Raw genomic sequence first — 22,275 nt, forward strand, 5'->3', positions numbered from 1 at the left:
GAAGAGGACTCGCCCTATGACACTTCCAGATTTATAGAGAAAGGAGGGAAGAAACAAGGAAGAGCTTCTCATCAAGGAAGTGTCCTTATTATGAGGGCCCTCCAGAACTCTACCCTGACATCAACTTGTTTGTTCAATCACAGAAATTAAGAATTAGAAAATACAAATTTTTATTTTAAATCAGATTATTCTAACTCAGATTTGCTGAATCAGCTTCTGGTTAGCTACCTAAACGTGGAAAGGAATGAGTTTTCAGGGCATCTGGGTTTGTCTCCTTTCATATGTGTCTAAAGCAAAATTAGTCAAAATAGTTAAAAATCAAAGGATGGGCCTAACGAATGGATACTGGGGGAAAGGTCAAATACCACAAACCTTGGTACAATACCAAGGTTGAAACTCAAGGCCAAACACATTAGGAAACTGTTTATGAAACTTATGATAGTAAAGTGTAATCCTATACTAGAAATGCATGAACTAACTTTAAATTTCTAATACTTACATTTCAGCGTCCTAAAACATTCACAAAAAATCGGCCTCTTATTAAGGTATAAGTAAATCATCAATTAATTCATCAAAGTAGAAAGAGTGTAGATGGTATTGTGTGCTCATCTTGTAAGAAAACTGGAAATTAATAACGCAATTATAGATCAAAGGAAATGAACAAATTTATGAAAATCCTACAGTCAGCAAATAACAATGATGATGATGATGGTGATAAACCCTAAAAATTACAAAATATTTAGAAACTTTTTGCTTTAGTTGGGTTTATGAATTTTATTTAAAGAAATATAGGTAAAGTACTCAAAAAATACCTGACATTTAGTAATTGGTCTATAGGTGCTAGTTTTTTAAATTGATGATCATGATATTGATGATTTTCATTATGACAGGGTTGACAATCTTTTATAAATTTTGGATTGGCAGCTCTTTTTGCAATTTTTCATCATTGTTAGGAATCAAAAGTTGTTTTGATAATTTTTCCAGAATCTTGAGTCTGCCCAGGAACAATGTCCAGCCCAGAGTGGCCTGTTGTTGAATATAACACGTGGGCTAAAACAAAGTAATCAGCAGTAAATTAAATTGTCTTCCTTCATTGTGTTTTAATTATCTAATCAAAATCTTTTTCAGTTATACATACATATCATTTTAGATACAAGTTTGTGCATTAAGTGAGTTTCATGAGAGCAAAGCCAGTTTATTTTTAACCTTTTTATCTCTTAACAGTTAACCCCAGCATCCAATGGGTAAGAAAAAATGTTAAATGTACAGTAAATAATGAATAACAAATTTTAGTGAAAAGAACAACTTTAATTTGAAAAACATCATTTGCTAGCCTTAAAGAAGGTATTGTCTTATATTTGTTTTAACGGTTTAGATGCTACGAGGAAATTCCATGTGGGGAAAAGCGGGCAAAAATCACCATAGATCAATCCAGAAGGGCGCCTGACTCTCAGACTCCCAGCTCTCACCTCCCACCATAATGTATATATTGAGCCAGGAGATTGAGGAGGCCACACGCCTTCACGTCTTTTCCTTGCTCTGTTTCACCTAGTACAGTGCCAGGCACCTAACAAGAGCTTGGCAAATATTAATACAAACAAAGAAAAAAGGAATAAATCCTGACATTGATGTACGCATTCCAATTCGCAGGTCTCAAAATAAGTTATGTGCCATTGACTCTTTTACATAAGAGGCTAACTTTCTAGTTAACTCAGGTTTGGAAATATATCTAACTAACAGTTAAAGTGAAAATTTACATTAAATCCACAAATAAATTTTTTTTCATCTTTCCTATATGCTATGAAACCAGCTTGTTTGGTCAAGTTCTTCCCCTACTTTGTACTGTTTAATAGTTCCCTGATGCCTTTACCCCTTGACTGGCCCCAAAAGGCATCCCGTGACGCCACCTCTGCTCATCTCTCTGGCTTCTCTCAGTTTCCCAAGCTCATCTTTAACCCTTCCATCTACTGATCTCTCTGGCTTGAATTAAAATAAATATTTGTTGAATGAGTGAATGAATTACCTGGCTACTTTAAGAAACTAATTCTTAAATTAAAAAATAAAATTAATCATTCTTTAGGTTTTTAGCATGCCTATCTTTCAGGTTTTGCCTAATAATTATTTCATTGTGCATGGACCACCTTAGAACTTCTTTTCTTTTCTTTTCTTTTCTTTTTGAGGAAGATTAGCCCTGAGCTAACAACTGCTGGCAATCCTCTTCCTTTTTGCTGGGGAAGACTGGCCTTGAGCTAACATCTGTGCCCATCTTCCTCTACTTTATATGTGCGACACCCACCACAGCATGGCTTGCCAAGTGATACCATGTCCACACCTGGGATCCAAACCGGCAAACCCTGGGCCACTGAAGCGGAAGGTTAGAACTTAACTGCTGTGCCATTGGGCTGGCCCCAGAGCTTCTTTTCTTTTCTTTTTTTTTTTTTTAAAGATTTTATTTTTTCCTTTTTCTCCCCAAAGCCCCCCGGTACATAGTTGTATATTCTTCGTTGTGGGTCCCTCTAGTTGTGGCATGTGGGACGCTGCCTCAGCGTGGTTTGATGAGCAGTGCCATGTCCGCGCCCAGGATTCAAACCAATGAAACACTGGGCTGCCTACAGCGGAGCGTGCGAACTTAACCACTCGGCCACGGGGCCAGCCCCTAGAACTTCTTTTCTTTTAAAGTTAATATTGCAAACATCCATTCTAGTCCATTATATCCAAATGCAATTATCTTTCTTCTTCATAGTCTTACACTAAAAGTGAGAGACATTTTAATGTAATTATCAGGAAATGCGAGAGAAAGAGATACGTCTGACTGGGCAGCAGTGTGGAATGGAAGAGGTCTCTTGGGCTTGTGACTGTGACAAACCTTCTCTAGGAAGCTGCTTTGCTCTCATCGCAAAGGATTAATTGTCCAACTTTTTTCAGTATTTTTAGAGCAGAAATATGTGAATAATTAGGACACCAAAATACTGAAACAGAAACATTTTGACTTAAATCTCCCACTTAGGAGTAGAATTGAGAATTTTGCAAAGCACTGAAACGCATTTTTTGGCATTTATTGAGACAAACACCCTTAATTAAAGCTTGAAATATAGAATACTTTCTTAGTTGCCATAAATTAAACCAAATTGTCTGAGTTTTTACTGTGATACAATACTCAGCAAGTGCCAATCTCATGGAAGTGACCTCAGATTGTGATACAATGAGCTTACTTTTGCTTGTTTCACGTTAATTGCTATTTTAATTTTAAGAAAGAAATATGGTGGATTATGGATAGTGCCAAAGAATGTGTATTGGTTAAAGTTTAGATTATAGAACCAAAAGCATTTATCACTAAATGATTAGGCACGAGAATGAAATATGAATGTATCTCTATATATAATTGTTTAAACTTGATCCTGGCAAGCCTCTTAATAACTGAACAGCAAAACCTCACGCAAATTGGTTTTATCAAAATAGAGATGTTATTTCACCCTGAATTCCATTTATTCATGCATTGGTCAAAGATTAACAGGTTGTTTAAACTAAGAATGATCAAATCTATTATTTTCTGGTTATAGTAAGCAGTTTAGATGATAATAGTAGCATCGGTAGCAGGAGCAGCAGTTAATATTTATTGAACACTTAACCATGAGCAATTTTTCTAAGCATTTTATGTGTACTAACATTTCTTCTGTCATGTTATTCTCACAACAACCCTTTCAAGTATATATTACTATCTTTTTTCCAAATAAAGAAATTGTCTCCTAATTTGCCCAAGGTCATGTAGCTGGTAAGTACGCTATTATCACAGAGAATCTGACTCAAGAGCCTCCCTTCTTAGCTGCTACACTGTACTAAACTGTATCCGTGAATATATATTTGAAACGGTCGTGAGAGACTCACTTATAGGCAAGCTCATAAGAGACTGATTTGTGATCCAGGTGCTAATTCATTATTTGATAATAGGACATATTAAACTTGCCAGTAAACTTGGATAATTCAATCTGCACATGGTTCTTTCTGATGGAGAGTGTGACACAAAACCTCAAATTAGGTTGAATCCTAATTACTTTGTCAATATAGAATCAGAACAAGAGAGGTTAAATATTATTGAGGGATATTTCTATCAAGGTTCAGTCATATGATCAATAGGTCCTTCACACTTGGAGTATTTTAAAAGCAATGGTACTATTCATCTATTGTTGTTACCGACTGATACTCTTTTTCTAGACGTCATAAGATTTCATCTATGACAGTGATGCATTTGTCACTTCTGATCTCTTTAAAATAAATGTTTAAGGATTTTTTTCTTTCCTGTTCTACAACTTTCCACTTCTGGCAATAGAATCTAGGAATTTATTTTTAATAACAATAGTTTTAAGTATTATGTTTGACTCTGATTTTTATAGTACAAAAAATTCAAGTTATGCTCCTTCATACCTTAGAAAGTCAATATAACTCCATAGATTTTGGCTGAAATTCAGAAAACGTTGAATCTGAAGAGTACAATGAAAATTATCCTGAAAAACCAAACTGAACATCTATTAATGATTCAGTTTCTAAACTTACCTCAAAAGTTAATTAGCAGAAATTATGAGAATGCAAAATTACTAGAAGAATCAGAAATGTAGGCAATTCTATTTAGTAGAATAAATCAAATAATGTAAAGAGCTTATTATGCCTCAAAATCTCATGCCAAATTCTGAATCACCTACGACATGGAGAGCACGTGATCTGGTAAGAACGGGAGGAACAACCAGAGAAGAGCAAAGTTAAGTTGCATCAATGAGATTATCACTAATTTTCCTTCCTTCTAAATTTACGTACACTTTTCAGAAGCCTATTGGCTTCCAGGAATAGTGATTAATAACTCTGTCTGTTCCTTGCAGCAGTCCTCTCAACTATTGCTTCTAGTCATTAACTTCAACATATTTTACTATGACCGTCAAGATTATGCTTTCTGTTTTAACCAACATTTTTTCATGATGTAGAAAACAGTGTATATTTGTTACCCAAAAATGTAAATTTGGAAATGTAAAGCACTCATTTCTTTAAGCAACGAAAACAAATTCAAAGTTTTGATATATTTCTTCTCTTTTATATTTAAGTTAATGCTTGGTTTATGCTTCATATGTTATTTTATAGTTTGCTTTTTTTCATTTTAACATTATTTTCTGAGTAGTTTTTCTTTTTTTGTGTGTGAGGAAGATCAGCCCGGAGCTAACATCTGTGCCAATCTTTCTCTACTCTGTATATGGGACACCAGCACAGCATGGCTTGATGAGTGGTGTGTAGGTCCACACCGGGGCTCCTAACCCATGAACCCTGGGCCACTAAAGCAGAGTGTACGAACTTAACCACAGCGCTGGCCCCTCTGAGTAATTTTTTGTACTAGAAATATTCACAAACAATCTGCATAATGGTAGCATAAAGTTCTCATTGAAGGGAAAGATCATTCTTTGAGCAATTTCTTGTTGAATATTTTGATTGAGTAAAATTTTCAAATCTAAACTAATAATACAGTGATTGTTTTTCACATCCATAGTTGTGCACATCTCAAGTTACTACTTTAGAGTGGATTCTTAGAGATATAACTACTGAGAGAAAAAATTTTAATCCTTAGTTTAATCGTCATATGAAAGTTATGTTATTTCACACTCTTTCCTGCAGTGTCTGAAAGTGTCCAGTTTGCTACACCTTCTCTAGCCTTGACTATTTGTATTAGTCAGGGCTGTCCAGAGACACTGAACTAATGAGATACGTATTTAAAGAGATTTATTATAAGGAATATATATGTATGTAAAAAAGAGAGATTTATTATAAGGAATTGTATTATATGATTATGGAGGTTGGGAAGTCCCATGATCCACCATTTGCAAGCTGGAGACTCAGGAAAGCTGGTGGTGTAGTTCTAGTCCAAGCCTAAAAGCTGATGGTATATGTCCCAGCCCCAGTCCTAGGATAGATGAATACCAATGTCCTAGCTGAATAGGCAGAGAAAGAGCAAATTTTCCCTGCCACCATCTTCTTGTTCTATTCAAGACCTCAACAGATCGGATAATGCCCACCCGTGTTAGAGAGGGCAGTCTGCTTTACTTGGTCTATCAGTTCAAATGTTAACCTCATCCAGGAATACTCTCACAGACTCACCCAGAAATAACGGTTAGCCAAATATTTACCCCATGATCCAGTCAAGTTGACACATAAAATTAACCTGAGTATTACTCTTTTTATTTTTCTCTTTTCTGCCTTCATTGATGAAAATTGGTCTTATATTGCTTTAAATTGATTTTCTTTTATTATTTATCATATTTCAGATATTTATTAGCAATTTGTCTTCTCGTTTCAGCGTAAACTCTTTTTTTTCTATCAAGGTGTTAGTGTTCTGCCTATTTTTATTAATTCTTTACAATCTGAAAGTAGCATATAGTTTGTTATATATGTCAATGCAAATAATCAATAATCATTCTGTAGTAAAGAAGAGAATTTTGTTTGAACCAAAACTGAAGACTATAGCCCGGGAGTCACAATGCTCACAAGGGAAGAAAGTGCTCTGGAGAAGAGCGATTTTCAGCACAGTTATACGCCATTTCAGAACAAAGATACATACATCAAGCATGACAGAGGTACATTCCTTCAAGAGTTCAAGGAAATGTTTGTTACAGATTAGCACATACACAGCAGGTCAACATGACCCTGGTGTATAAAAAGGGAGACTTAACTTCAAAGAGTACTGGCGTCATAAGAAGTGAGGCATCAATTCTTATCTTCAAAGAGTACGTTCTTTACTTTAGGATAATGATTAAAGCAGATGTACAATATATGTTTGACAGGCTATAAATCAGGCTTTTTAGTTCAAATAAAATGCAACTCAGATCGAGTTCAAACCAGAATGGCTTCCCCATATACTTATATAAAAATTTTCTCATAGCATATGTTTTTATTTAACATTTCTAATAATTTTTATATTTAATTTTAATTGATTATATTTTAAGCAAGGCTACCTCCAAGGTAGAAGGTCATCTTCATTTCATCTGAACACTGTAGAATGAGTGATGTCTGGTAACTTATGAGAGTAGTTAATTCTGTTCACAGAGTATGTATCTGTATTAGTTTCAGCGGCATTTTATGACACTTGACATTGTTTCTACATTTTTTCTTTCAGCTCTTTTATATTATGAGCCCCCTGTTTGTGTTCTATGGAATCCATGCCACACAAGCTACCTTCAGTGTGGACATAGTCAATAAAGGCAAAGAAAATGTTCACAAACAGAAGTGTGTAGAGTAAAAAGGATGCTCATGGGTGGATGGGGACTAATAAAGCTTCACAACGGACTAACTACTCTGAGGGCAGGTCAATCTACCTCTGAGAAATGTTTCATGGATAAACTCAGACCTCAAACTTATACTGTACCACTGTTATTCTGCTTCCTCTTCACCCCATTTCTTCTACTCATGAGCAGTCAGAAACTATCTCAAAATAACGTGTGTCTTTATCTCATTGTGAAGAATTTATGTTTTAAAAAACCATTATAATGTATATTTTGTGGAAAAAAATTAAAGCTTGTACCCGAGAGAACAAATGAAGTACTATAATAAAACCCAAAGAAATAAAACACAGATCAGTCCTAGTCCACCTAATTAGGAGCTCCAAGCTTCTCCCATGTGAATGCTTGTGGCTTTCTATTCTTCCCACTTGTGTTTAGTTGTCTGTACACATAGTTGTAATTCATTGTTGTTGTTGATGCAGCAAAATTCCTGGACCAGCAGACTGTGTTTACTAAACTCCTATGTGCAGTCCATGAGACATCACTGGGATTGTTATTATAGAACGGTCAGCGCTCCTTGGTATTTCTCCTATTCTTTTTCCACAGCTTGTACTGAACTCTCTGGAGTCACTGGAAAGGAGACATTTTTCCCAGCAGAGCTGTAATGAAATCCAGGAAAGGATGGGTCTCCACTGAGGCCAACAAGGGTACCTGCTCTCAGAGGACCTCTAGGCTTACATGACAGGTTACTTGCAGAACTTCATCTTAGAGGAAGGAAAGAAAATCTTGAGAATGAGTTTTAATTTTTTCTTTTAAATACTTGCATTTTCTTAAAGAATATTGTATAACATACTTAATGGCTTTTTAAATCAATTGCTAGTGCTTTTTAAGGTTTCACTGAGACATAATCCTTCCCATGATATATCTGAAAGCAATACGCAGAACTGTTTTATTTAGTAAATATTCCAAGGAAATTTTTGTTTAAAATAAGAAAGCCAATAGCCAAGCTGTCAGGCCGTAGTGTTTATATGCAGAGATAGCTATAGCTATAGGAAAACCAGTGTTTGAAATGAGAGGTTACTTGTGTGGCATGAATTGACGTTCTCAGGAAGTGATCTTGCAGTAATGTCGCCCACATTTCACTAATGCGTGACACTTTACTTTCAGATCTCTAGAGTTCCGGTCTTTTTTTTTTTAAATCTTTTTGTTCACTCTTTTGGTTTGTTTTTTAATTTAGATGAAATAGCAGCTTCCTACTGCCTTCAAATAAGGTTCAAATGTCTTGCTTTGGCATATGATATACCCATAATACAGTCCCTGCCTCTTTAACCTCATCATCCATCTCACTCATGTTTTTTACTATACTCAAAGTGATCATGTAAAGTAATCTTCAAACCCAGACATTTGGAACCAAAAGTGAGTAATTCAGGACATATTGTCATGGTGTCACTTACTCTGGATTTCATAAATCATTTATAATTTTCCAACTGCATCACACTGTTCCCACCTCCATATCACTGACCATGCTACTCCTTCTGAGTGAACTGCATACCCCCTCCCCTGATTCAACCCACTCAAGTGGCAAATTTGCTTCAAGTTCTAGTTCAAGTGAAGTCCCTTCTGTGCCACTACTGTGCCCAGTATGTGACCTCTCAATGTCCACACAATATGGGGAGTAGATTGTATAGTGTTTGCCCCATTAGACATGCCCAATAAATAAATGGACAGAAACATACTCCATGCATTAAGAATTTTGAGTTCTCTCTCTCAGAGTATTGATAAATTTATCTTGTCTCCCTGAGCGAATATTTTAATGAGGAGAAAGAGAAAAAATGTAGGTATTAGGTGCCTTGCAGACAAAAGGGAAAGGAGCATCATTTCAAAATGGAAACGAGTTCAGTAAAACAACATTAAGCATGGTGAGAAGACTTTGACGCCTTCACAGTTTCACAAAGGTCCAGCCCCATGTGAAGCTAATCGTTAGCTTCCAGGAGTTGGTTTATTCTTAGAATCAAGTATTTGGTTTTAATTGAATGAGCCTAGTACTCATTTTGCATTTAGAATAGATTTCTAAATGAATTTTTTACTCCCTCTTGTCGTCTGAAAGCATCTAAGGTAACGCAATTTCCAACAATTTAAAAACAAATGGCTTCAATTCAACTGGCCTATATTTTATGCCTTTTAAAAAATTAACTGTTATCACAGCTCAATGTGCCAAGTGTCAACCTTATCAAATTTCTCAGTGCCCAAGAAAATGAATGTAATTGCTTCCTCTCTATGATATATTGTACATAATTGGCTTCCTATCACAAAGCAGCTGGAAAATATTCACAAATTCTGAAAGAAGGCTGCATTTGCATGCAGATCATAGGCCCAACATGTATTTTCATTTTAATGCAGTTGTGACAAAAGCAAAAATGAAGTTTGGGTTGATATAAGGAAACTAACAAAAGAAATAGAAAAATTCATCAATACTTATGAAGAGTTTTTTTTTTTTTTTAATGTATAAAGAAAGCTATTGAGGTCAACTCTATAGTTTCTTTGGCCTTTTATATGCCTATTCATGTAACTGCAATTGTAGGCCACTTCAAATATTTTAACATAAATAGGACTGCTAGTAGTGAGATTTGGATATTTTCTGTACCATTTAGAAATCCATATGGGACATGGATGCCAATAGTGATATTTATTGAACTAAAACTTATGGAGCATTTGTAGTTTGTCAGGTCTGCTGAGTGAGAGCTTGTACCCCTATTTGCTTGATTGTACCACCATCGGGTCTACTACTAGCATGCTTGACGTACCTCAGATAGTGACACGGGGGAACCAGATGAACTCACATGTGTGAAACATACCACTTATCTGCTTCAAGGAGTGGAGTTGACTAACGGACCCAGCTTCTGTCCTCTGGATCCATCACTGTGTTTGTTCCAAGGCCGTGCTTCCCACTAGCTGCTTCAGTCAACATAAAAGCGTAGCAGGGGTACCAAGGATGCCCATTTTTGCCCAACCTGGGACTCTTCTCATGGAGGACTCTGGCTCAAGGACTCCCCAGGGGCTGGCTGAATTTTCTTAGAACTCTGCTGCCATCTGACACTCTTTGTACACAGTCCTTCCTTCTACCTCCCCTCCTTCACAGGTGTCAGACCTGCATCATTGCCTATAAGCTTTCTCCACCTTCTCGTGTTCCCTCTTTTTTCTTTTACTGGCATATCTCCCAATAAATATCCTAAATGTCTAATTTCATCTTAGCATCTGTTCCCTGAAACCCCTGAAAACACATTGTTTACTCCTATCTTGAGGATTTAGATCCCAAATACTATCTGTTCTCAGGCTCTATTGAGTGGAACAGAGCCAGGTACAAACCTTGAGAACTATATGCATCCCTTTACCTAGATCCCCACAGGCTGTGTACTCCTGCCTCTGGGCCCCCTACTGCCACTGCTCACACACAGTTCAATAGTCTATCAACTTTTTTGAGGTCAGCAGCCTCTTTGAAAATCTAATGAAATACATAGACCCTTTCTTAAAGAAAAGAACACATGCACACAAATAAAATATACAGCATATATTTTCAGAGGTTTCAATCATTAAAAATCCAAGAAAAATCACTAAAAAAAAAAGTAAATTGGCAGGACATATTGAGATAATTAATGAAATCTGAACAAAGTATATAAATTAGATAATAGTATCTTATCAATGTAAATTTCTTTCTTTTTTTGAGGGGGGGGAAGATTAGGCCTGAGCTAACTGCTACCAACCCTCCTCTTTTTGCTGGGGAAGACAGGCCCTGAGCTAACATCCATACTCATCTTCCTCTACTTTATATGTGGGACGCCTACCACAGCATGGCTTGACAAGCGGTGCCATGTCCGCACCCAGGATCCAAACCGGCGAACCCCAGGCCGCTGAGAAGCAGAATGTGCGCGTTTAACCGCTGCACCACTGGTGGGCCCCTCAATGTAAATTTCTTAATTTTGATAACTACACTGTGGTTATGTGAAAGACTACATTAATTTATAGGAAGATATACTGAAGTACTTAGGTATTAGGGTCCTCATGTCTGCAACATACTCTCAAATAGTTCAAAAAAATTAGATATACATAATGGACAGAGAGACAGAGTGAGAAAAAGAGAGAAGGTGCTAACAAATATTGTAAATAGTTAACATTTGGGAAATCGAAGTGGAGGGTCCATGGGAGTTCCTAGAAATCTTGCAACTTTCTACAACTGATATCTCAAAATGAAAGTTTTGAAAAAAATTAATCCCAAGTGATACCCTAAAACATATGTTTCTCAGTATTTTATTTGAGGCATATGAAGCCAATCACCTTCATTTACTGCCTTAGCCAAAAATACACATTATAACATTGCTACTTTTGTATTCTAGACCTTAATCAATGAGCTAATAAGTAATAACTAAGGATAAATAATTGTAAACTCTAAAAAATTATAAACTCTAAAAATAGTAAGTAAAAATTTAAAATTTTAAATAAAATCAATAAATCCACAAATAAAAGTCAGCTATTGGTAACCATGTTCAGATAAATCAACATTCTGACAAGCTAATCTGTGATCAATAAGCATACGTATATGGATGTAGGTGATTGTGTGTGTCTGTGTGTTGAGTGTAATACAGGCAGAGACTTTGCAACTAAACCATAGCATTTATCTTTGTCTTCTCTTTCTGAACTCTTGTTCTTTAAGTTTTCAACAATGTCTCTTAGCACCATGGGGATATCACTGGGGTCTTTTCCCATTTCTAGCATCCACAAAATAGATGACTATCAAAACTATATAAATTAAAATCAAAATAGAAAAAGAGAGAAGCCTAAACTGTGTAAGAAAAAGAGATCATAAATTTTTATCAGCGCACTATTTGCTACATAACATGAACCAAGATAGGAGAACAACATAGAAGAAATGCACACAAAAGAATATTTGACTCCAGATTTCTGCCTGTTAATTGGGGAAGACAAAAGGACTCCTTCAGTTCTAACTGAGGCCACTCTCAAGTAGTAAAATATGTTACACTTAGAATTTCTTTAGAGAAAATTACACAACTGACTCACTGCACCACGCTCCAGCTATACCATCAGTCCTCAATACATATGCTCATACAGATGTGAGCCTTCTCTGAAGTTGTGCATGGACTCATGGGATAACTAAAGCAAGGAAAAAGTGTTTTGGTTGTCTTCAATACAGAGACTATAAGGCAGTATATGAAAATAATACATAGTTTGTGATGAGGAGATAAAAAAAAGGGGGTCTTTATAGAAGCAGCAGTCCAAATGAGAGAAGATGACTGTAAATTCCTCACATAAGCAGCATGGATGAAATGTCCTAGCGGAGGCTGTGCACTGCCACCCAGACCCTCCTTCAAGACTGAAGGACGTATCCCTCAGCTGCTGAGTTCTAGACCTCAGATGTCCTCTCAGTCAATTGCTCTCTGCTAAAGAGAGTTACCTTTTCCAAAGAAACACTCTTCCTGGAGGCATGACTGGTTGATGTGGGAGCATAAAGGTCTCGAGGCTCCTTAAGGCCCTATCGTGGGGCAACTCTCAAGGGCCAATCCAGCTTTAAGGTTCCTGTGGGTCAGCTGAGGCCTTGTTGTGACTGCACAGTAGCCCAATCTCTACTCTGTTCGTTTCCCCGCTCTTCCATTTCTACATAGGTATTGTTTCCAGGAGCACTCAGAAATTAATTTCTTGTGCGCTAATGTGTGTCTTGGAGTCTGTTTTCCTAGAAACCCAAGCTGCCGCAGTTGGAAGTGGTTAAGAAAAGCAGATTCTAAGATAAAATTTCGGAGCTGGATCACATACTGCCTGTCTAGCAATGTGGACCCCCCTCACTGGCTTTAGATGGCGTGCAGATATACCCTAGAGCAAGGTAGTGGTAAAATTATCATTAATGGTAAACCCAGAGGAAATGCACTGATTGGTAAGATATATCAGATGGCTGAAATACAATGTAAGATGGACAGAGGGGAGCTGAATCTGCTAAGGAGGAATGGGACTAGATGATGCAGGAGCTGTAGGACACAGCCAGCTTGTAAGGGCAGGAATCATGAGAGTACATGTGAGACTGGATTCTGAAGATGCTGGAGTAGGAGGGCAGAAAGAAGACAAAGTCAGATGAGCAAGAGTTTACCAAGACAGAAACACTCTCCTAAGATCTGGCTTTAACATCCTGACATCGACTCTAGAAGACATTGAAAGCACGCTGTGAGAATGGCTCCTAGAAGCTTGAAGAAGGTAATGGCCACATCCAGTGAAGGAGAAATGCCAGAACTTCTGTAACAGACAATGGGAAAACCAGACCTATCTGGATTTTCTTCTTTTGGTTGCTCAAGTACACAAAGATACCGTGAATTCTAGGAAGATAATTTAGAGATAACTTTGTCCAGCTTCCTCCCAAATGTAGGTATTGTATATACATCACGAACAATTGTTACTAAGAATCTACTTGACAATAAAGTTAGAAAATACTATTTATGAAATACATGTGTTACAGTGAAACAAAACCAGCCTCTGTCTTAAAAATCATATTTCTTTGCAATTAGAGTATATATTAAGAATCCTTTGGTAAATCAGAAAACTTAAAAAAAACCCACCAATCTTCTATTTAAATCAAGATTTATGATTGATGTACACACACATGAAAAGAGTGTTTCTCAAGAGGTTAAATCAGTTATTCTTCTGGAAAAAAATAAATATGGTGTTCCTGTGGCAAATTGCCCTTTTCTTGTAGTTTGCCAGCCAGAAGTAATATGTGTCACTCTTTTCTTACTGGCAAGATTAAGGTGAATACAGCTAGAACTGAGGATTCTCCATTTCCTCCATACATTCACATATCTTATCTTTGTGACATTTTGGAACCCTTCAGTAAGAGCTTTGAATGTGAAAGTGGAGGTGATGACTGAAGGGCCAAAGTACAATGATGGTGCCAGATGTAAAGGAAAGCTGCAGAGTGTAAGATGGTAAGGGATTCAGGGAGCCTCATATCTCTCACCTCCAGCAGCTTACTGGACAGAAATACAATCAATCATCAGAATCATCAGGCTTAGGTCAGAGAGAAAGTTTTTCAGGCCAATGGTTAGAGAACTGTGAGAATCACCAGATCTGACTGGGCTTAAAGAACTTCACAACCAGCCCACTTCACCTCCAGTAATCACACACAGACACACAAACACACACACCGACATGCATGCATGTAAGCACACAAGCAGACACACACATACACCACATCTCTCCAACTATAGGAAGGCAGATGGTTACTACTCAGAATAAATGATTATATCTGTCCTCCATTGCCAAAAACCTGATTTGTTAGAATATTCATCTTTTATTTTCTTCAATATATTTAAATTTCTTATTTTGAGAGGTGTGCCCTTCCACCTAAAAGGAGATATAATTAAGTTTTATGAGATAGATATGTATTCAGCATCTTTCTAAATAAATCTCTCTTACTTATATAAAAATAATTTGGAAATATTGAGATTAACTTCACTAATTAGGCGTGTCCAAATCCAGAGATGCAGAGAATTGGAGAGGAGTAGGTCACAGCTGAAGAGTTCACTGATATTTGGGAGTCTGGAGATCAACTCGTTTAGGGTTGTCATCTGAACTCAGGATTTTTCATCTATCTCTTGAATTAACCTTTCCATATAGCCCATCAAACAATGCACATTGTTTGATGTCGTTCAAACAGTGTACAGAATAGGAATATTTTAATTAACTGCTTCATTATTTTAGATGGAAATATTTCCTTAAAATTTTATACAGTGCTAATTTTAAAGCTATGTTTGAATATGATGCTTTAGTGAAGAGCTTTGTAGTCTAGTGGGTAACAGCACAGATGAGATGGGAAAGCCAGACCCTAGTTATCTGATTTTTCAACCTCCAGCAAATTCCTGCAACTCTACATGCCTCATTTCCTTGGCTATAAAATAGAGATTATAATAGTTCCTAATTTTTAAAGTTATAAGAATTAAATGGATCAACATATGAAGCACTTAGTCCTTTGCCTGGAACATAGCAAGTTTTCAATAAATGTTATTATCTTTTATTCCTTAGTTTAAAGAATGTGAAAATTAAAGATTAGGTTCATATCTGTTCAATAGAAAGGAACAAATAATTATTAAAAAGTAATTGCATATTTAATCTCTATCCCTCCCTCTTCTATATTTAAGATTCATTAGCTCCTTAATACATATAAAGAAACTGGAAAATATAGAGGCTCAGGAATCTGCCAAAATATCACAGAGAATACATTGAGCAAGGAGGATTCAAGCCCAGGTCTTTCATGGTGCGAGATTCTTACCTTTTCACCATCTCACATGGCCTCTCAAATTATGTTTGAGATGGAGATGAAAATTACCATAGACTGAGAATATTTAAGTGCCACACTTTCTTGGATATGGATCTCAAAGTCATAAATATGGTTCATTGTGTCCTCTCCATGGCAGTCAGTTTTACCCCAACGGTCAATTAAGATATAACAAAGATCCAAGGCAGAAGTTTCGTGGCTTCTTTAATGTGTCATCATCATTCCTTCCCCTTCTCAGGCTTTTTGCCCCAGAAGAAAACACTAGCAGAAGAAAGATGGAACAGGGAGGAGGTATAAGGAAGGATAAACATGCAGCTCACTCTGTGCTGCTGTTGGAGAAAGGCAGCCTTCACCAGGAGTAGCTGAACACGAGACAATGGCAACTGGTGGGAAGAGGATTGGATGCTAGACTCCTCCTCAGGGAAATTCATGGTGAAAATGGTTTATGAAACTGCTCCATCCTCTGGAGGCTTGGTAAAGCAATAGAGTCAACTGGGTTTAGTCATCCTCTCCTTTGTGGAAATCACCAGCTTATCTGATCCTCCACGCTCTTGGGAATACCCCAATCATCTTCTTGGTGATCTGAATGTCCTCCATGGACAGATGGGTCTTACTCTCCTCACATCCATCTACCAGGAGTGAACTCTTTATACAGATTAGTTGGATGAATAAACAATGAGTAAAATAATTGATGTATTTTGTAAATGTGTACACACACATACACACATACAAAAATTCTTTGTACATTTTTTGCTTTTCGGGTATAACGAAATATGACCCAAATAAAAAAACAAAATTAAAATTAAATTTATGTCTTTTTTTTAAGTTGTTGAATCAACTTGAAACATCTGGATGGATAATTACCAAATCTGCATGGTGCGTTTATAGAACAGGACATGTAGGATGCTCATGATTCTCTTTCAGGTTATCCTGGTGGGCACCTCAGAGAAATAAGCAGTCATTTGTCAGAAGATAAAAAATATGCTGCTAAGGTCTGCCTTCTGTCCTAGAGTGACATCCATATAAATCATGACATCGTGAACAGAAAACCAGCAGTGGAGTCAACTAAAGACTCCAAATTGGAAGGCTTGATGGCTGATCTTCCAAACGTGGTTGTTGATTTGTGATTGAGCTTCTTCTTGCATGGACAACTCTATACATCGTGCTCCAAAGGTTGTGGCAACACAGACATTTATTTAATGATGGTTCCCAGGGATTCCAGGTAAGTGAATAATAAAATTAAATTGTATATAAAAGAGATCATTTTATTTATATCTGCAAGTTTCCGCCATGGCGTAAAATAACATTTTTGTCTGACACTTTTCTTAAGTCATTGAATAACTCCCCCTTTCTCACTTCTCCTAGGATTAATGTCTGGCTTGCTCATTACATAGAAGATACTATTGGGAAAATACTGATCAGGAAGAAGAGGGAGAAACTCTGAATACACATGGTTAATGATTCCGTGATTGTAAACAAAATAAAGGCATTACCCAACTCCCTTCCTGGCCTAGTACTTCACAGTTTTTGCATCAGTGAAACAAAGAGTTACTGACTCCTCCAGAATCCTAGAGAATATGTGAAGAGTAATTTAAGTTTTCGATGTAGATTTTCTCAAACTGGCAGCAGGTACATGACAATAAAACTAAAAATGCTTCCTTGAACATCTCTGCTTCTTCAAAAGTTTTCCACTGATTATAGCTGCTTAAAATTACTCATAAAATCTCCCTGTTTCAGCACTGGTGCCTCAAACACAGACTGTTCTGATGCGCTCTCCCTCCTTCCCTGCACCTTTGATGAGCACACAGTTCTTATGCTTAGCTCCTTGGGAAGAGCTCTTCTCCTTCTCTCACGATGATCTGAGAGAACTGTTCATCTCATGATAATCAGTCTTCTGCTGTCAGACCACTTGTCCCCACCTTAGACTCTCTACTTCTTTTCACAGACTTAAGCAACATTTTTGTTGACATCTCTTGAGCTTCATTACAAAGAAAATGCTCTTTTTTCACAAGTACAACTTTCTTACTTTCTTTGTCTCTTTCTTTCTTTTTAATTTTTATTTTATCCTGGTAAGAACACTTAATATAAGACCTAGCATCTTAAAAGGATTTTTAAGTGTACAATGCAATATTGTTAACTATGGGCACAATATTATAGCAGATCTCTAGAAATTAATCTCGTATTACTGAAATTTTATATCCGTTAAATAGCAACTCCCCATTGCCCCCTCCCCCACCTCCTGGCAACCACCATTCTATTTTCTTCTTCGATTATTTTGACTATTTTAGATATGTCATACAAACGGAATTATGCAGGATTTGTTTTTCAGTGACAGGTTTATTTCACTTAGCATAACGTCCTCAAGTTTTATTCATCCAGTCACATATTACAAGATTTCTTTCTTTTGCCAAGCTGATTAATGTTCCATTAAATGTATATACCACATATTCCTTATTCATTCAAACAACATTTAGGTTGTTTCCACATCTTGGCTATTATGAATAGTGCTGCAATGAAGATGAGAATGCTAAGATCTCTTCAAGACCCAAATTTCACTTCTTTTGGATAAATATACAGAAGTGAAATTGCTGTATCAAATAGTACTTCTATTTTTAAGTGTTTTGAGGAACCTCCATACTATTATCCATACAATCTTACATCCTTTCTCTCTCTTCTACCTTTTTTTAAATGATGCCATGTGACAAATTTATCAATAAACTACTAATACCAAAATTAAAATAAATAAATACATATTATAAGAATATAGGAACACCATATATTTTTGTACATCACTCATTGCATTTCTTTACTCAACAAATGTTTATTGAGTGCCAAATATGTGCCTGGCACTATTTAAGGCTCTGGAAATACACGAGTGAAAATAATAGCAAAAATCTCTGTTTTGTGAAACTTTCATTCTATTGGGGAGGTGGGGGGAGGCCAATAATAAAATAAAAAGGGAAATTTATGGTATGTTAAAAGGTGATAAGTGCTTTGGGGGAAAATGTGAAGTAGAGTAAGGAGATTTTAATAAGGGTGGTTAAGGCAGGCTTCACTGAGAAAGTGTCATTTTAGCAACGATTTGAAGGTGATGAGGGAGATATTTGGGGGGATGGTGTTAAAGATAGATGTAACAACTGGTGTGAAGTCCTCAAGCAGGACCATAATTCTAGGACACAAACAGGCTAGTGTGACTGGTGCAGGGCAGCGAGAAGAAGAAGATAAGGAATATGGTCAGAGAAGACACGTGGCAGTGGCAGGGGAGGGCCGTGGGGGCATGCATTGTTCAGGACCTTGTGGGTGAAGGTGAAATGGAGAGCCACTGATTGGTTCTTAGGAAGGCTGACAGGATCCGATTTATGTTTCAAGTGTCATTCCGTCTGCTAGTTTGAGAAGAAACCGCAGAGGCAAGTAGCAAGAGTGCAGATTGTGAGCCCAGTTGAGTCTCTGTTGAATCATTAATGTGAGAGATGGAGATGATGGTGACTGGACCAGGATGGTAGCAGTAGAGGAAATGAGGAGAGGTCTGATTCTGTATGCATTTTGCTGGTAGAGCCAATTGGAATTGCTGACATGTGGATCTGAGATGTGAAAGGAAGAGAGGAGTCAAGGAGGACTCCCTGGTTTTGATCTAAGCAGCAGGAAGGATGAAGTTGCCATGAACTAAGATGGGAATCACTGCAAGGAGAGCAAGTTTTCAGGAGATCAGGAGTTCAGTTCTGAGAACACTATACGAGCAGTTCTCTCTTCATGTGGTAGTCTGGGACCATAAAATGACAATTCAAGCTGAAACTGGGCAAAACAATTTTAAAAACAAATGGGAAAATTACAATAGTGTCATAGCCTTTAAAAGTTTTTGCCAAAACATTTTAAAATTCTGGTACTGTTATAAATGAATAGCAAAATAAAAAAGTAGTAAAAATAATATTCAGTACACTGTACTTTAAAGTGTTAGAAACACTGAAAATTAAAATGTTTATTTCCTACAGAAAAAAATTTATCGAGTCACTTGAACAGTGCTTACCCTCTTCTCAGCATGTAACTTATAATATGAAGCAGCCATCTTTTCTATGACTTGGAAAATTGTCACATTCTTTTACAAGTTTGGATCCTCTGAGCTTTCAAAGTTACGAAATTTCCGTGAGAATTTCCTTAATGTGAATTTCCTTGCTGGTAGCATTTCCTCTAGGACATCTTCATCTTTTCCATTACAACCACTTTCCTCATTTGTGTCAGTAAGTTTGCCTTCACTAAACTCCTCTGGCTGCATATCTAGAGTCTCTCAAAGGGGGATAATGTTAACATTCACAAGACCAGCTATTTTTTCTATAACTCCTTTTACATTCTGTTCTAATTTCCATTTTAGTGTTATCAGGTATCATTTTTTGTTTCTTTGCTACACTTTCTTCTTTGTTAGCCAATTGTTTGTTTTCTCTCTCAATTATCCACTTTTGTAAAACACAATGTGGGGTTATTATTGGGAGAGAAGGAGGTAACACAGATGCATGCTTTGCTGTCTGTGCATGAACTGATTAACAAATACAGAATGCCGAGTCAACAAGAGACTTTGAAAGAAGTGACATGGTTGATCACTGATGATGAAATATGTCTTTTATTTATGTAGCAAAATTTGTGGTCTGAAGAGCTAGCAGCAAAGTCTGTACTTTATGCAATTACTTAGAGTTAATATACCATGGTAACCGGAATTTGAACTGTGTTGTTGGAAGACTGATGTAATTTAATGAAACTGTGGTGACTGAGACTTGCATATACTGGGACCATGCAATATTGAGATATTCCAAAAAGTTTTGTCCAAATGTATCTCAGAGGGGAAAACCTTCAAATCTCCATAGCATATTAGCTCCAGAAAACATCAACCCCAAAATTATGCCTGAGCTGTCTGTGTATGTATAATAATTTTCATAAGAACTAGCTAATGTAAGATTTGGGAAAGAGTAAAACCAGATAAAACAAACTACTTTGCCCTAATGTCTGGTGGACATGACTACTTAAAACTCTCCGTTTGTATTCTCTGATTCAAAAATTAGATGTAAAACTCCTTTAGGCATGCTGATATTAAGCTCTGATGATTTCTTTATGAAATAAATATTGAAATATAGCCTTATCCTTAAATAAAGAAATTTGCTTTGTGTTTATCTTAATAACTTAATACTAAGGATCAGAGTATATCTAGAACATGCTCTGTAAAACTTTGAATTAGAGAAAAACATATCTGGGTTTTTAGACAACTAACTTTGTTATTCTTCTTATCTACCCACCCTGCTTACGGGGCATGTTGATTCCGGGCGCCACTGTCAAACACATTTTCCTTAGTATCCTCCTACCTCCAATTTTACCATGTCTCTTTCCTCATCATGGTGCCTCTTTCCCCAGATCTCTAAGATCTTTATAAGCTGCCCTCTAAGTATCTGAGAGTCCTTTATATGAAGCTACACCTGATCTTTCTCTCCCCAGGCAGACATGCCATATTCTAGATCTTCCCTCCTTCATTTGCTCTCTTCAAAATGTACCTGGCTTGTCCCAACAGTTGACAATTGATGTAATAAATTGTTAAAACTAACAGCAGATTAATACCTCCATGGAGATTTGCATTTTAATCAGAAACCACTATAAATACCATTCAATCTAAAGGAATTTTGCTGTAATGGTGATGTTTACACCATCATGGTTGACGACTTGAGAAGATACTACTGATTATCAACCTGAATCACTGTGCAGCTGGTTTCCTTAGCAACCACTGCAATGAGCTCATCATGAGGGTTTTTTCCCCCCAGTGGAAACTCTGATAGAGATCTTGAACAAAATTTGGTTTTATAAAGACATGGCGGAATTTTCCTCTGAATTTGAAATTGTAAATCTCAGAGCTTGAAGGCCACTTCAAGTTCACCTAGTCCAGCCCTTTAATTTTACAGTTATAGAAATTGAGACCCAGATAGGTTAGATGACTTACAGAGGGCCCCAAAATTTCCTAATAGAATTGCTTCTTAAACTGACAGTCTCTCTGCCATGCCTTTCTCAAATGTAGAAAGGACGTAAAACACGTGGTTTAAATACAGAGCGTTAAGCAGCACCTCCATAATTGGCAGTGGAGTATTAAATGCCGTAAGCCCTGAACAAGTGGTTGCTCAGCAGTTGTCTGTGGAACACAGTTTCAGTAGTGGCTGGGGTTGGATTGTCACTGCAGTGGGAAGCTGCCATCACTCCGTATTGCTGTAGGCTACACAATGAGGACATTTGAATCAGAGTGTGAATTTTCAACAGTCAATAGCCTGAGCTCTCTCTGTGACTAAGAAGTGTGGGAGATGAGCAAACCAAGCTCAAGTTCCTGAAGAGTAAGGAAGACACTAAAAGCACATTGGTATTGGGACCAAGAGCCCATGACTTCCTTCCACACAAAGAACAGCAGTGAACACCTTCCTAGTCATGACAGTGAGCAATGAGAGGCCAGGACTATTTATTTTTCCTGATATGCAGAAAATACTCAGGATATTTGTAGTATGTGAATACAATTCTGAATTGTTTAAGCTACAACTTGTTAACTCAGAGCACACTACACAACTAATGAGGCCAAGGTCACAAGTTCTTTCCTTTCAGGACATGTTACATTTCATTCTGTTCATGTTCTTTGACTGCAAACTGCCATGGCTCTTAAGGAGCTAGAGGAGCTTCCTACTC

The sequence above is a fragment of the Equus caballus genome, chromosome 4 (assembly GCF_041296265.1).
Source record: "Equus caballus isolate H_3958 breed thoroughbred chromosome 4, TB-T2T, whole genome shotgun sequence".
Lineage (NCBI taxonomy): Eukaryota > Metazoa > Chordata > Mammalia > Perissodactyla > Equidae > Equus > Equus caballus.